This window comes from Nipponia nippon, unplaced genomic scaffold, assembly GCF_047370975.1.
Source record: "Nipponia nippon isolate SJK-2023a ecotype South Korea unplaced genomic scaffold, ASM4737097v1 scaffold_1, whole genome shotgun sequence".
In the NCBI taxonomy this organism is placed as follows: Eukaryota; Metazoa; Chordata; class Aves; order Pelecaniformes; family Threskiornithidae; genus Nipponia; species Nipponia nippon.
Window position 1 is genome coordinate 14990662 of NW_028262290.1, and position 14669 is coordinate 15005330.

Here is a 14669-nt window from a genome sequence, read left to right on the forward strand (position 1 = left end):
AACTTCCTGTGAAATGGAAACAATTTGAGAGCAGAACATTAAGATCATTCATTGATTATATTCATTGGCCTTAAACTTTTTATTTATGGACAGTCAGAAAAGATGGGAGAGGTGCTAGACATATCCCAGCCACAGTGTATATGTTTCCATTATTGATGCTAAAACCCAAGTTATTTTAAAGAGGATTGGTGCCTTCAGCTCACCTTCTGCTTTTAATAAAAATAGCGTTTTCATAGAAAAAGTAATAATGGCTTCCCTTCATTCCTCCAGATTCGGATTTTGCTGTAGACTTCAGTATTGGAGTAGGCACAAGGTACAAGGTAAGACTTCCTAATGATTACTTTTATGCCTAGCCATGGCAGTAAAATCATACTCCTTTTATATATGTGTATATATATATACACATAAAATATACTCTTTAAAGGTTAGGAGAACATTCCATGAGTTATTGATGTGGTGGAGATACACTACATACACTGTGTATGTGCTCCAGACACATGAAAGTCAGTGGAAAGACTATGATGTTCCTCAGGGAGAATTGGATCAGGCTCCATATGATTAAAGAAAGAGGTTAAACATTTCTGTTGCCCGAACTCACTGGATGTCAGGAATACAGAAAATGTGGTTCAGTGTTTTTCTTTGGTTAAATTTCACTTCTTTATTAGACATCTAGTGCAAAGCCTCTGAGTACTTCGTAGTTAATGCAAGAGATTAAATCCTTACACCTGAAGAAAAGCCATCTGGTCAAAGACCAGGAGAGAAAAATAGTATCAGTGATATAATCCCAACCTGACAAAAAAAAGGAAAAACCCTCCATGGTAGAAATTTGGAAAAACTAAGAGAAAGAACCCCCAAAAATACTCAAAGAAAGATGAATCAGTTGGAATGAATATGCCTTGCAAAGCACTCTGAGGGCAACAGTAGGATATATGGGTGGGAGATTTCCATTAGCATCCAGGCCCAAAGCTGCACGCAACGGTCCCTAGGCTTTGCAGAGAAGGATCTTGCTGTGATGAGTGAGACAAGTCTCGCTGCCTGTGCCAGCACATACATGGTCCATCTAACATGTTGAACTGGCTACAAGTGTGCAGAGAAAAGGGATTCTTTAGATGATCTCAGGAGGTTCCTTCCAACCTCAACTATTCTGTATTTTTGTGATTTATGGTTTCTTCAGCAAGTCTGAAATTTCTGCATTGTAGCAATGAGCAGCAGCTTCCCATCCAATTGGGCCTACCTTGAGACAGTGCTACATGGGTCCTGCTGTTAAGAAGATGATTTGCTGCTGGAGAATCACCTGAGTTGACAAAGCAACGTGCTCTGCTGCTTAGATGCCTGAAGGAAGTCCATATAAGTGTAAGTCAAGTTTCATTTGGGCCTTTCTGTTGTTGAGGTTTGCTTTGCCCGTGTTGCCAAAGTCATAGCATCATGGAACAGTTGAGGTTGGAAGGGAGCGATGGATCTGTGGTCCAACCACCCTGCTCAAAGCAGGGTCAGCTGGAGCAGGATGCTCAGGGCTCTATCTAGTTGGGTTTTGGATATCTCCAAGGATGGAGACTCCACAGCCTCTCTGGGCAACCTGTTCCTGTGTTTGACCACACTCACATTAAAAAAGTGGGGCTTTTTATGTTTAAATGGAATTCCTGTATTTCAATTTGTGTCCATTGCCTCTTGTCCTGTCACTGGGCACCACTGAGAAGAGCGTGACTCTGTCTTTTTTACTTTCCTTGTCACGTATTTATACACATCAATGAAATCCCCCTACATTTTCTCTTCTCCTGGCTAAAGAGTCCCAGCTTTCTCAGCCTCTCCATGTGTCAAATGCTCCAAGCCCTTAATCATCTTCATGTCCCGTCACTGGGACTCACTTTAGTATGTTCATGTCCTCTTGTACTGGAGAGCCCAGCACTGGAAACAGTACCAAGATGTGTTTCACCAGGGCTGAGTCGAGGGGAAGGATCACTTCCCTCAGCCTGCTGGCAACACTCTTCCTAATGCAGCCCAGGAGGCTGTTGGCCTTCTTTGCTGCAAGGGCACATCATTGTTGGCTCATAGAATGGGTTGGAAGGTAGCTTTTAAGATCATCTAGTCCAACCCCCCTGCCATGGACAGGGACATTTTTCACTAGATCAGGTTGCTCAAAGCTCCATACGACCTGAGCTTGAATGTTTCCAGTGATGGGGCATTCATGGTCAACTTAGTGTCCACAAGGACCCCAGGGCCTTTTGTGCAAAGCTGCTTTCCAGCCGGTTGGCCACCAGAGTGTACTGGTACCTGGGGTTATTCCTCCCCAAGGGTGGGAGCTTGCACTTCCCTTTGCTGAATTTCATTTCTCCAGCGTGCTGAGGACACTCTGAAGGGTAGCACAACCCTCTGGTGTATCAGCCACTCCTCCCAGTTTTGTATCATCTGCAAACTTGTTGAGGGCACACTCTGTCCCATCATACTGGTAGGTCATTAATGAAGATGTTAAAAATCCTACCAAGCTGTGATTTTTTTCAAAAACGATCAGTCTGGAGGAGAGACGCTTAGGACGTGCATCCATAATCTGCGACTCTAGGGATCAAATAACACTTCACAGGCTCCTTGACAGAAGTCTCCAGACTCTCTTGCAGGGGGACCAGTAGCCTTAGCTCGCCCCAGTATGCTCAGGGTTGACAGTAGGAGCAGTGTACCCCTCAAAGAAATACACCCACAGTGCTGGGTCCACCTTGAGTGATGCTGCAAATGGCAGGGCAGAGTGAACCCAAGCAGGACCCCAGGGCCCTGTGGTGATGACCAGCAGTAGAGGAGATGGAGAGCTGCACCTTGTGTGTGTCAGAGAGACTTTTTGAGATGTTGCATTTTCAAGGCAGTAGAAATGTAGCTGACGTTGGAGACAGGCAGCCAGTCACTGGGACACTGAAAGTAAAGGCAGGGAGAGGAGGAGAGAGGCAGAGGTGCAGGCTTTTGCGCCCAGAGCTTGCTGGAGGGCAGATTTTGGTGGAGGGCAGTTGACTGCTGCTATTTATTTCAGTTGTGAGTTTAGTGAAAATAAGTTTTTTTTTTTTAAACTATTTTTTATAAATACACTTTTTTTCTGAGTCCATACTTGACTCTTATTAACAGTCTTTCATTCTAAGGGAAATGACCCTTTGTGGCTCCAAATATTGGCTAAACACTCAGACAAAAAAAATGGTTTAACCTGTTTAGGAAAACGAATAGGATGGAGGATGAAACCTTACTGAAAAATAAACTGTAAACGATAGCCTCTTGACATAAATCTACTTCCCCAGATGATTTTCTTTACAGTATCCTCTAAAGACATTAGGGAACACCAAGGACTTCATCTGCAGTTATTGGACACTGTGTCCTGCTGTCGCTTGGCTTGGAAGTCCTCTGCCACACCATCCATGTAGGAAGCAGGTTATCTGGCACCTTTCTCACTGGCCCTCTGGAATATTGCTCCTGACCAAATAGCAAATCCTGACCTTCATTTTGCAGGAGGTGGGAGAGCATTAGCTCTTCCAGTCACAGGTGTCGGACCCACCTGGCAAGGAGGGCACCCACACACGCTGTAATGATGTGACAGGAGAGTCACCGCTCCCGCGCAGAACTGGCTCAATTTGTGTAAACCTGGTCTCGTGTGTTACCTTATGGCCTCTAATTTTTAGGCCTTTTCAGCTGTAACTACTGTGCTTAATAATAAGGAGCTGTGAAATGCAAGGTGATTTCAGGAAAAGGCACATGGGGACTGAATAATGTTGGAACTGGGAGTCGGTTTTGTTCTGACTTGCGTGCAGAGCTGTCGGTGTAAGCCCCAACGTGAGCCATTGGCAGGGAAATTGTATGAAAATGACTTGCCAGAGGCTTGCAGTTTATGCCTGTATACATTTCTGTGGTGAAATTTCACACCTGCTGTCCAAGCCGCCCTGTATTCGGCACTTCATCGGGAAGACTCCTTGCAGAGACGCCTGTGCCTTTGCCATTGGCATCACAGTTCTGCTTTTCATTCTGGGACACTTAGTGCCTTGGAGCATCACAGAGTCAAAGGGATCATCAAAAATGTCTTTCTGGCATTCCAGAGCAATGTGATATTGCAGGGGTTTACATCTTACAAGAGCTGAGGCTTAGAGCAGAAAAATCATAAAGAAACTCCTTGTGGAAACGCACTTCTCTAACCCTCTTTCCCTCTCATGGCTTCTGATTAACCTAGATGGGGAGATGCTTTGGAAAAGCCAGAGCATATTAATGAATGGATTTGCATGCCTAATTTCTGTCCCTAATAATAAAAAAAAAAAATCCCTGAAATGTCTAAAGGCTGACTGTACAATGAATTTTGCTTAACTAAAAATCACAAAAGGTTCGCTACTGGGGTCATCACTGAATGCTCTGCAAAAGAGCAATGAGGTGTCAGGGGACGGAATGTGGCACACTGTGGAGAGAGCTTCTTCTCATCCCCATGAGGTCCTGTGGCTGTCAGAGAGCATGCAGACATCCTCCGAGACAGTCCTTGGGGATTTCATGGTCTGCTTCCCACTGAGTCAACAAATAGAGCCCATCTGCAGAGCAAGAGGGCGGGCAAAAGCTCAGTACATAGGATAGCATCTCTTTATTAATGGAAGAAAGTGAATAAGTAGCTTCTGCCTTTCATGAGAGTGCAGGACACCTCAGAGCAAGTCTCACAACTCACTGCAGGTAGCCTCTGAGATGGGGTCTTGTTTGCCTTGAAAGAATTGTTCCCCGCAAGGGCTGTCTGTGGGTACGTCCCACACATCGTCCCTCATCATGACGTGATTCTCTGCCGGTGAGCTCTGCAAAAGCTTGAGGGAAGAATTCACCTCATTTAGCACTGGTCTCCGCTCCAGGTCTTCCAATATTGCTCAAAACCTTGTGAAATTGAAAAGCTGTAATGGATGCCAACAGAGAGAGCAAAATAGGGCATTGCCTACTGCGCTGCACCTCAGCATCACTGCCGGGTGTCGGTGAGGGTGCAGGGACCATTGCTCTGGGCATGGTTATATATGCACTGTCCTTGCTTGCAAACAACGGTGTGATGAGGGTGAAGCACTCGTCTCTTGGACCCTTTTCCAGTGTATTTTGTCACATGGTACCTTTAAAATGAAGTGGAAATTAGCTATAAGCACAGCAGCGTCTCCTGGCCATGCACTGGGACACCTTACTTGCCCTCTCACTCTGAATCCAGTCAGGAAACTCCAGTTTGGGTGCTGAGCACCCATATTTAGGTATGGCAACATCCACAGCGGTCATGATTCAGGCCTCTGAGGAGCTGGCCCTTCATGACTTAAAAAAGCAATGGGATTTTTAGGCTTTCACGTCACATACGAGGTTTTAAAAATATGCCCCCAATTTAACTCACGTGGCATGTTGCTACTGCTGATGCACTGCATTTTCTTGGTAACGTTTTCTGTTCCTCTGTGGATAAAACCTGTGAAGGACTACCTGAAAGATGAGCTCCTGTCTGCTCTCCTAGTGGCAGTGTAGCTTTTTTCCAGCATCCTAGAAAAAAGCAGCACTAAATCTCAGGCCAAGTGTCATATGAGGTAAGAGAGTCTATCTGACATAATTTCTTTCTTAGAAACTTTCAGTGTTGAAAGTCTAAACTTTGGCACTTTGCCAAAATCCACAATCCCCACCACAAAATTAGAAGATATCTAAAAAAGAAGTCCCTTTCCAGGAATGACACAAACAGAAATGAATACAGTGAGAGGAAAAAATCTCCCACTGTTCAGGCTAGATTAGACAGAACATTTCCCTTTTAACTTAAAGCGCACCGGGGCTTTGGCCATACATTTTAGTGAGTCTTAGAGAAATTATTATTTTCCAATTACAATTCTCAGACCCGAGTTCTGCTCTTCCCACAACTGATGATTTCCCAGAAGTCACATTTTTCATATTTCTGTTTGGTTTCTTTGATACTGAACTAGCTGAAACCAGGAGTCTGAAGAGAAGAAGAAACTACGACACCTAGCTTTGAAGGAAGTCTTTTTCCCTTTTCTGCACATACCAAAATTTAGTAATTTACTGAAGCTGCTCAGAAACACAATTTCTACCCAGGCAAATTCCAGCAAGTTTGACCATCATTCTGTTTGGTTGAATTTTACAATATCCTTTCAGGTCACTTAACATAAAAGGATCTGCTGCTGCAAAAACCATGGTACAGCTTCAGTTCACATTTCCAGTTCATTTGTTCGTGGCTCTCAAAGAGACGAGCTGTTTTTCTTTTCTTTGGTGAAGTTTATTATACTGTGGGCAAAACATCAAAGGGGAGAGCTGGACTGAGCTGTAGCGTAAGCCACAAGGGGCACACTAGTACACTGGAACAGTCAATATTTTTCAAATGCTAAAGATGATAGGAAATATTTTAAATCCTTTTTTCCCCTTTCTGCTGGATGTGGTGCTCAGTACACCCTGCCCATGTCCGTGGAGAGAGCTGCCAGCTCCCTTTGGGACAGGTACCCTCCGAGGGGCTGGCAGGCCAGGACGGGGCAAGCAGCAGCATCCTTGGGACGAGAGCAGCAGTGGGGATGTCCAAAATTGCTGTTGGAGGCAGGCTCACCTGAGACTGTATCGGGGGACAGATCTCAGCACACCCTGTGCTGTGGAAGAGAGGAAAATTCATCCAGGCTGATAGTGGCTATGGGCGCTAGTAACGATATCATAGTCCAAGAATTTGACCATGTTCTACAGCTATTAAAATTTTAACCTGTAGCCTGTCCGGGATATTCTATAGCCATTTGGTAATGGGAGACACGGACGCGATGGGAAAATGGTCATCACCTGAAGGTTATTGATGGCTGTCGCCATGTGAATGCAACAGCCCTTTATTCACTACAGTGCAACTGCAGCGTGTGCATGTGTGTGTGTGCGTGTGCTGTGAGCCATTTCAGCCGCGATGATGAGAGTGTGGTGTTTAAGGATCTCTTTTGACAGTGGGAGAGGTGAGTTTAAACCCCTTAGGTGAAAGGCGGACAAAAACACCAGTCACTCAGGGGAGAGCTTTTATCACAAGAGTGTTATATGAAAAGGTGAAAAGGACTCCTCCTTAGACCTTGTTTTCGGTGAAATTCTCCCCTCTCTAGCGACAGGCTTTGTTTATGTGTGTTACCAGCACAATAGCATGAGCTAGAAGGTCACTTGTCTCCCCTTGGATTTACATGACATTATTGCTAAAGCCAGCAGGCTGGAAAATGGAAAGCTTTCCAGGTCTGCCTCGTCTCCTGTTAAAGACAATCCAGGAAGCTGTGCAGCCTCTCTGCTGAATACCCAGAGCTATACTGAATCCCATGGCTACTTGCTACCCTTTAATACGTATTCAAATAAAAGATACTCTCGGAGGGAAGCGTGTTGTTGTGAACCTCTGAAACACTGGTGCTGGAAGTCTGTTCCCTCTACCTTCCCCCATATGCTCGTATCTCTCTCAGAGAGCCATTGCTGTCATCATCAGAGTTGTCCCTCGCCATCACGGTGGCTGCTGAGTAAAGAAAAACAAAGCATAAAGGTTAAAAAAGAACTTTAGTTAAAGAGCAGGTTGGATGCTCAGATGATGTGAGCTGGCACAGCTGGCCAAGCCAAGAGAGCTGCCCCATGGCCACAGGAGGAGAGGTCCTCAGCTCCAGACCTCCGGGAAAGCGGTACACATGCTGAGGGAATGGGGGGGACTTTCAAAGTGGCAAATACTTCTCTTAGACAGTCTGAAAAGCAAACCGCATTCTCATTTACTTCAGAAAAATGCCATTTAGATTGTAATTGAGAAAATTTGGTCGTAACAATACAAGCATTTTTTCAGTGATGATCATACAGCTGAAATTTTGTCCAAAAAAGGCAGCGTTCCTTTGGTGTCAAGGGGGGATGTTTGGCATGAAGGGTTAAGGATGCGATGGCTAGAGCAGGAAGCGTTGCCTGTCAGTAAGGAAACGTAACACTTTCCTTTGAAAGACTTTTTCAATTGCTCATGATTTGCCAGATTTTAAACCAATTAGGCTGAAATTCTCCATGCTGGTTGCTTATTTCCTGCTGAACTGTCTGGGAAAGGTTTCATCAGAAGTCATTCAATCCTTTCTAAAAAAGCAACTGGGAAAAACTGCTTTGCCTATAGTGAAAAAATAATCCTGTAACTGTATTACTACCAGCTGCGTGTTTTGCAAGGGAAAGGCAGGCACTTGACCACCTCCGAGGCCCCTCACTCAGCACTCGGCACCAGTGGCTTGCCCAGCAGCAGTGTGTGACTCCGTGGTTACCTGAAGTCCCACAGCCCTGCTCAAGTCGCTTGGGATGTAGTCCTCTACGTCCCTGTCTTGCGTCTAACACAAGTGACCAGTCGGTTAAGGCTGGGAAGGAAGGTTAAAAAATAACACGAGGACTGTGAGAAGAGGCAGGGATGAAACATCAGCAAGGCATACTGGGAAAACACTACACAGAGGAAACTGGGGCTGTATTAAAAAAAAAAAAAAAAAAAGTTGGAGCAGAGGGAATGGCTGAACCAGGATGCTATGGGAGACTGGGATGGGAATTAGATGGTGAAAACTGTGAGTGGGATGAGGAAGTGTGTGTGCGTCTGTGTGTTTGCCTGCATGAGCATGTACGTACAGGCAGCCCAGCCCTTGCAGGATTGTAAAAGAAAAGGTAACGAACTGGGGGAGAAAAAAACAGGAGAGAAAGCATCTAGGAGATAACAAGAAAAATTTGTGAATCTTCTTTTTCTATAACCTTGTACATATACTTAGTTTGGACAATTAGCTTTCAGCTTATCACTGCTGAAAAATGTGTTTGGGGAAAGTCTGAAGAGCAGTACTAAAGGGTAAGGTAGAACTTACTCAGCTGACGTGGGCATCTTGTATTGTATTCCTTTACTGTTCCCAAAACTGTGTATGAGAGCATGACCTGATTTTACTTCTTGTTCTTCCGTTGCCTTGTGAAGGATCAGGAGCCAACACTGTTATTCATTTGTACCAAATCAAGCATCTCTGTTTATGCTGGGACATACAAGTTGTACCTTTTCCTAAAAATCTTGATTTCACTGGCTTGATTTTAAACTATCAGCTGGCCTCAGGCCTCAGCCTGAGGATGAACTCAGCATTTTGGTGTTGTAGCAAGGACTGAGTGTGTAGGTGAGGCTGTACCCCGCAGGGGAACTTTGCCATTTGGAAGAAGTCACAAGCTGCATATGAGATAGCCCTGGGTCACACCAGTGAGCCATGTAGCCCACTGCTCTGTTTCCAACGGTGGCAAAGAGGAGATGCTGTTTAGGAAGACCATGTGAGGCTGGTTGTTACGTGCAGCCCTTTCCCCTAGTACACAGCACCCACAACTGCTGGATTAGGGATACTGGGGGGTATGTTCCTGCCTCATCCCTTTAGCATAAAGACCCATTAATTTGTCTGGTCTCTTTTTGAACACGCTAATACTGTCCGCCTCCACAAGCTCCTGTGTTGGCAGCCTCCAGAGGTTCACTACCCGCTGTGTAAGCAAGTACTTTCTTTTATCTCTTTTAAACTGATCTTTTGCTAGTTGCCTCAAGTGTCCCCTAGATCCCATACCAGGTTCTTGTAAACAAGTTATGTGTTTGGTTTAACCTGCACGTTCGTCATTCTGTAAATCCTGATTACTTCACTCCAGAGCGGAGCCCCAGTACTTTCAGTCTTTGTAAGGCAGCAGCTTCAACCCCTCGACCATTTTTGCTGCCCTTTAACTCTACTACAAGAACGCACCAGGTTTTTATGTAGCTGCCAACATTACACCCTCTTTCCTGTTCCTAATAACTTTCTTACGAGTTCCAACATTTTACTGGATTTTGTTTGCCCTTGCATACTGAGCTGATGATTTCAGAGAGCCATCAGCAATGGCTCAGAGATCTCTTTCCTAACTTGTAACTCTCAGTTCCAAGTCTGAGATAGATTTTTCCTAGATGCATTGCCCTGGATTTATCTCTATTAAAGTTCATCTGCCACCTTTGAGCCAGCTCAGTTTGGTGAAGTCCTCATGGCCTTCAGAACTTGACTGCCTGAAAGAACTTAGTATCATCTGCAACGCTGCAATAGCAGTGACTCCCAAGGTATGAGCTGGTTCAGTTGCCATTTTAAATTAGTTGACTTGGTTAACTTTCATAACTCCCTAGGAAAAAGAAATCCCTCCAAAATCCCCTTAAGGTTTGAAGGCTAGTTTCCACTTCTCTAACCTAGTGGAGCTCCATGGATTTCGATCACAAATGATTTACAGATGTCAATAAAGCCAATTGTGTCCTATAGGAAGAATAATGAAAGATATTGTCTCTAGCTGCCCTCTTCCCTCAGAAAAGGGACTTTGCTTTATATTAGTGCCTTGGGATTGTTCTTGGTAGATATGAAATTTGTAATATAACCATACTGGCAGAAGAGAAGGCTGCGGGGAGACCTTATTGCAGCCTTTCAATACTTAAAGGGGGCCTACAAGAAAGATGGGGGCAGTCTTTTTAGCAAGACCTGCTGCAACAGAACAAGGGGCAATGGTTTTAAACTAAAGGAGGCTTGATTTAGACTGAACACAAGGAAAAAATTTTTCACAATGAGGATGGTGAAACACTGGCACAGGTTGCCCAGAGAGGCGGTAGATGCCCCATCCCTGGAAACATTCAAGGCCAGGCTGGATGGGGCTCTGAGCAACCTGATCGAGTTGTAGATGTCCCTGCTCATTGCAGGGGGGTTGGACTAGATGACCTTTAAAGGTCCCTTCCATCCCAAACCATTCTATGATTCTAAGTATGAAGTAGTGTATGGTGCCAAGTTGTTGCTACGTCTGCTGATAATAAAAAGATGAAAATGTAAGCCCAGTCCTTTCAGATGAATCCCATAAGTTATAGCGAGTATTCCTGATTGCGCTCCTGAGAGCTTTGCTTATTTAGAGATGAGGGCATACAGAAGCCCTGAGGTGTGACTGGCGAAGGATGTCCCTAACAGCGGTGTGCAGACAGGGCAGGGCTTTCTGTGGTTGTAGCTCCATCTGCTGGTGCTGTTGGCCTGGTCGCCACCTTCCAGTCACGGGCTACAAGTAACTTGTTCTCTTTGGAGGTCTTCTTTAATGAAAAAAATTATCGTATATAGGGAGGAAGTAAATTCACCATGAATCTCTCCTGATATCCTTTCAGCCAGAGACCCCTGTAACTTGGTGATATTGTAGCAGTTCTTCATCTTAAGAGTTTTATGTGACGTTGCACTTCATATACCCCGTCCAACATTGCCAACCCCAAACCACTCACAACCCATGCGTCAGGTCCCCCAAAGTAATGAGATTCTGTAAGTGCTGGGTTTTTATCTTGGAGTCTTCGCACTTTCTAAGTCTGCCATGGCCACAAAAGCTATTTTTCCCTTGATGGCAGCAGCTCTTCCAGCAGTAACTTATCCCAGCAGCAGGATCCTTAAGAAGAAAAGCAAATGACACAAGGCCAAGGAATTTGTAATACCATTTGTTTCAAAGGTCAGCTCTATTTAGTGCTGAGGGAAAATTCTGTTCTTACTTCCATTACTGAAATTCCTCGCTGGTGACTGGACCTCAAAAGAAGTTGCATTTATATAACTAAAGGAAAAATTTGGCCTCTTGTTCATCATGAAATTTCTCCCTGAAGTAGCCCTGTCTTTTTCTAAGAACATTTGTTCCAGCGAAGACTCAGGCTTGTTGTTTGACAATTTCATTATTGGATATATTTACTTTTTATTGTAGGTCAGGGACTGAACCTTGGACTTGGCCCAGGAACAGCTGTCACTGCTGTGGGCAGGTCAGGCATGTCTTAGATGACACCTCTGTCCAAATCCTCCTCCCTTCTGTCCCCCAGCTTGGCGACTGGAGCCAGGGAATGGCGAGGAAGAGGAGAACTACTCCTGCCCTTCTTCCAGCTCTTAGAGCTGGTACCAAGTTGGGAAGTGGACCTGGGAAGTGGAGAACATTCCCCCTTCTCCTCTGCTCCTGAATTTTGGGTTAAAGCATCTGGTGATGATTCACCTTGCCTCTTATTCCACCAGCCCAAGGCTCTAAGCTGGCCCTACAGGTTCCCCAGGGCTTCAGATCCCAGGCCAAGGTATTTACAGTTTGAAAAACAGGTATACTAAGGAGTCAAGTGCTGGATTCAACGCCAGATTTTATACAGGGGACAAATGTAGCTGAATACTAAGGTCTTAATCTCCTTTTCTAATCAATCAGTAGGCCTCCCACTCCGTTTCCTGATTTGCCATAACTTTGTACGTTTTCTTGGTGGAACCATCTTGAGACCATCTGTGCCCTTTAGTGCTACCGAACAGTGAACCATATCCCAATACACCACATTGGTTTCTGAGTTGTCCAGCCTGTCCAGATCATGCTGCAGCTCCCTGCTTTCTTTCCAAAAACAGGGAAGAGGCAGGGAGAAGATGCTTGTTTAGGTTTTACCGTGGCATAGGGCTGTGACCTAGCTGGGGTGTTCACCTGGACCCAGGACTCTGGAAAGACTTCCAGGTCCTGCAATTTGGGAATAGTAAGACCTATGATATCATTCATTACATTATTAATTTATGCTAAACTATGTTTTCCACTTGAAAAGTAACAAGAAAACCAGGCTGGGGTCCTTGTGTGGGACAAAAAAGAGGCAGCAAAGTGATCACAGAAACAACATACTTTTTGCCTCATTAGTTTGTCTCGTAAAGCTTATTGAACCTAAAACACCACCTAAAAGCCAATCATTCGTGGGCACTGCAAGCAGAACTGCCCAAGCATGTAATCAGATCACTAGGAAGGCCCAGCCTTTGTACAGGGCAACGGGGCTGTGTGAGGTCCCAGCTCTGCAGCAAGGGGAGGGCAGAAGGATCCTTTTCTCTGCAAGGAATCCCTCAGGGCTTGTTCTGATCTGCTGTTTGTTGTGCCACACCACTGGTCCAGTGACATAGGCCACATTTTGCTGAGATGACCAGGAAAAGGTGCTTGGATGAGATTAACATCTCCAGTAATTCTTTTAACATTCCTGGTAATGCTGCAATCATGTATGGATCCACCGGCCTCAGTCCTTGCACAAGAACCTCTCTGGACCCAGCACAAGAGGTCTGACACTGGATGTGCTCGAAATAAGCATATAAATATTTTGTCCACAGTCTCCAGAATCCTTCTAGATATTTGCAATAATCCCACAGCAAGAAAGGTGTTAAAACCACACCTAGACATAATCTGACTTGATCATTGTGTTCCCTTGAAAGGTAGCTTGACAAGTTAGTTGCCAAAACTTAGCTCAGGTTTCTGAACTGAAAGGTGCTGTGTCCCGGCAGGCTTAAGGCAGGTAATATTTTGCTAACGCCAAGAATTTAGGGTTCAAACATGTTGTATAGCAGGAAGCAGCTGAAACCTGCAGATTCCTGAGGACCTCTTTCCTCTCTTAAGATGCAGGAGAGAGATCAACACCTCAGACAGGAACTCTATGCAGCCTATTTACAATTGGATAATCAAAATTTAAGGTCAGAACACCCAGAAACTAAGATGTTTGATCTAGAAATGCCAGTTTGGCACGTTAAGCCTCCCTTTGACTCATAATCCTTCACAAACAGTCATTCTACCTTTTAACCCCGTGTAACTAATTGCCAGGGTAATACCACCATGACAGAGACACAAGAGGGATGGGTCACACCCAACAGGCGCTGTACTGCTTCCCTCCTGCCCACAGCGGGGAGCAGGATGGGCACTGACCTCTCACTTGAGAACCTGGTTTCTTCCTCCTGCTCCACGACAGATCTCCCGTGCGAGGCCTTTGCCAAACAAGTTGCTTCGGGTCTCTGTGTCCGAGTTTCCCACCTGTGAAATCAGAATAGCATCTCTCCTCTTTGCAGGAGCACCTGGAAACACAGTAAATTCTGAGCTGCTCAGGGTAGAAGGGGGTTTAGATAAGCACCATAATGGACCAAAAGAAACTTAACCCAGTGGGAGAAAGGGGAACCGTCGTGCTGAACTCAACTTCTAAAAAAAAATGTAAATACTTTCCATTGCTGTTTACTGATTTTAATACATCAGACTTGCTTTTTCTTCTGATGGTTTTCATTGTGTCTCAACAAAGACCAACGTGTCATGACCAGCTGTACAAAATACAGCTAAGAAAGAACTACAACATGCTCTCACTTTCAAATTTTTCTTTTTGTAAGATTGAACAGAGCAATGTCTTATTTGCGTCTCAGTTTGAGAACTCGTGGTCCACAGACAAGACCCAGGAAGCCTTTCTTGTACAACCTGGACAGCCTGGCAACGGAGCGCGAGACGCATCAGGATACCAGCGTTCAGAGACCAGTTCACAGTATACAGATAAAAATGGAACAAACGAGCTATCAGAGTTTTAAGCTCTCTTAACATTATTTTTTTTCAAGTTCAGATGGGAAAATGATCAATGTCAACATTTTTTAAAGTTATAAAGGAAATGCAAAAACACAATGATTAGAGGAAGTGCAACGGGAGTCAGCATTTTGGAAGCTAAAGAGAGGTTTCACTGGTTTTGGAAGCTAAAGACAAAGATGACACTGGTCTAGTGATTTTCCAGTGTTTTTTCTTTAACCTTCTATGAAGGGCACAGATTTGTGTGATCACTGGCTCTGCCTCTCTCACCTTTTACAGCTGTTTTACAGCTGTGTTTTAAGGCCGCATTTTACAGTGGCGTAACTTTACTCACGTCAGGAGGTATAACTAACGTACACAGC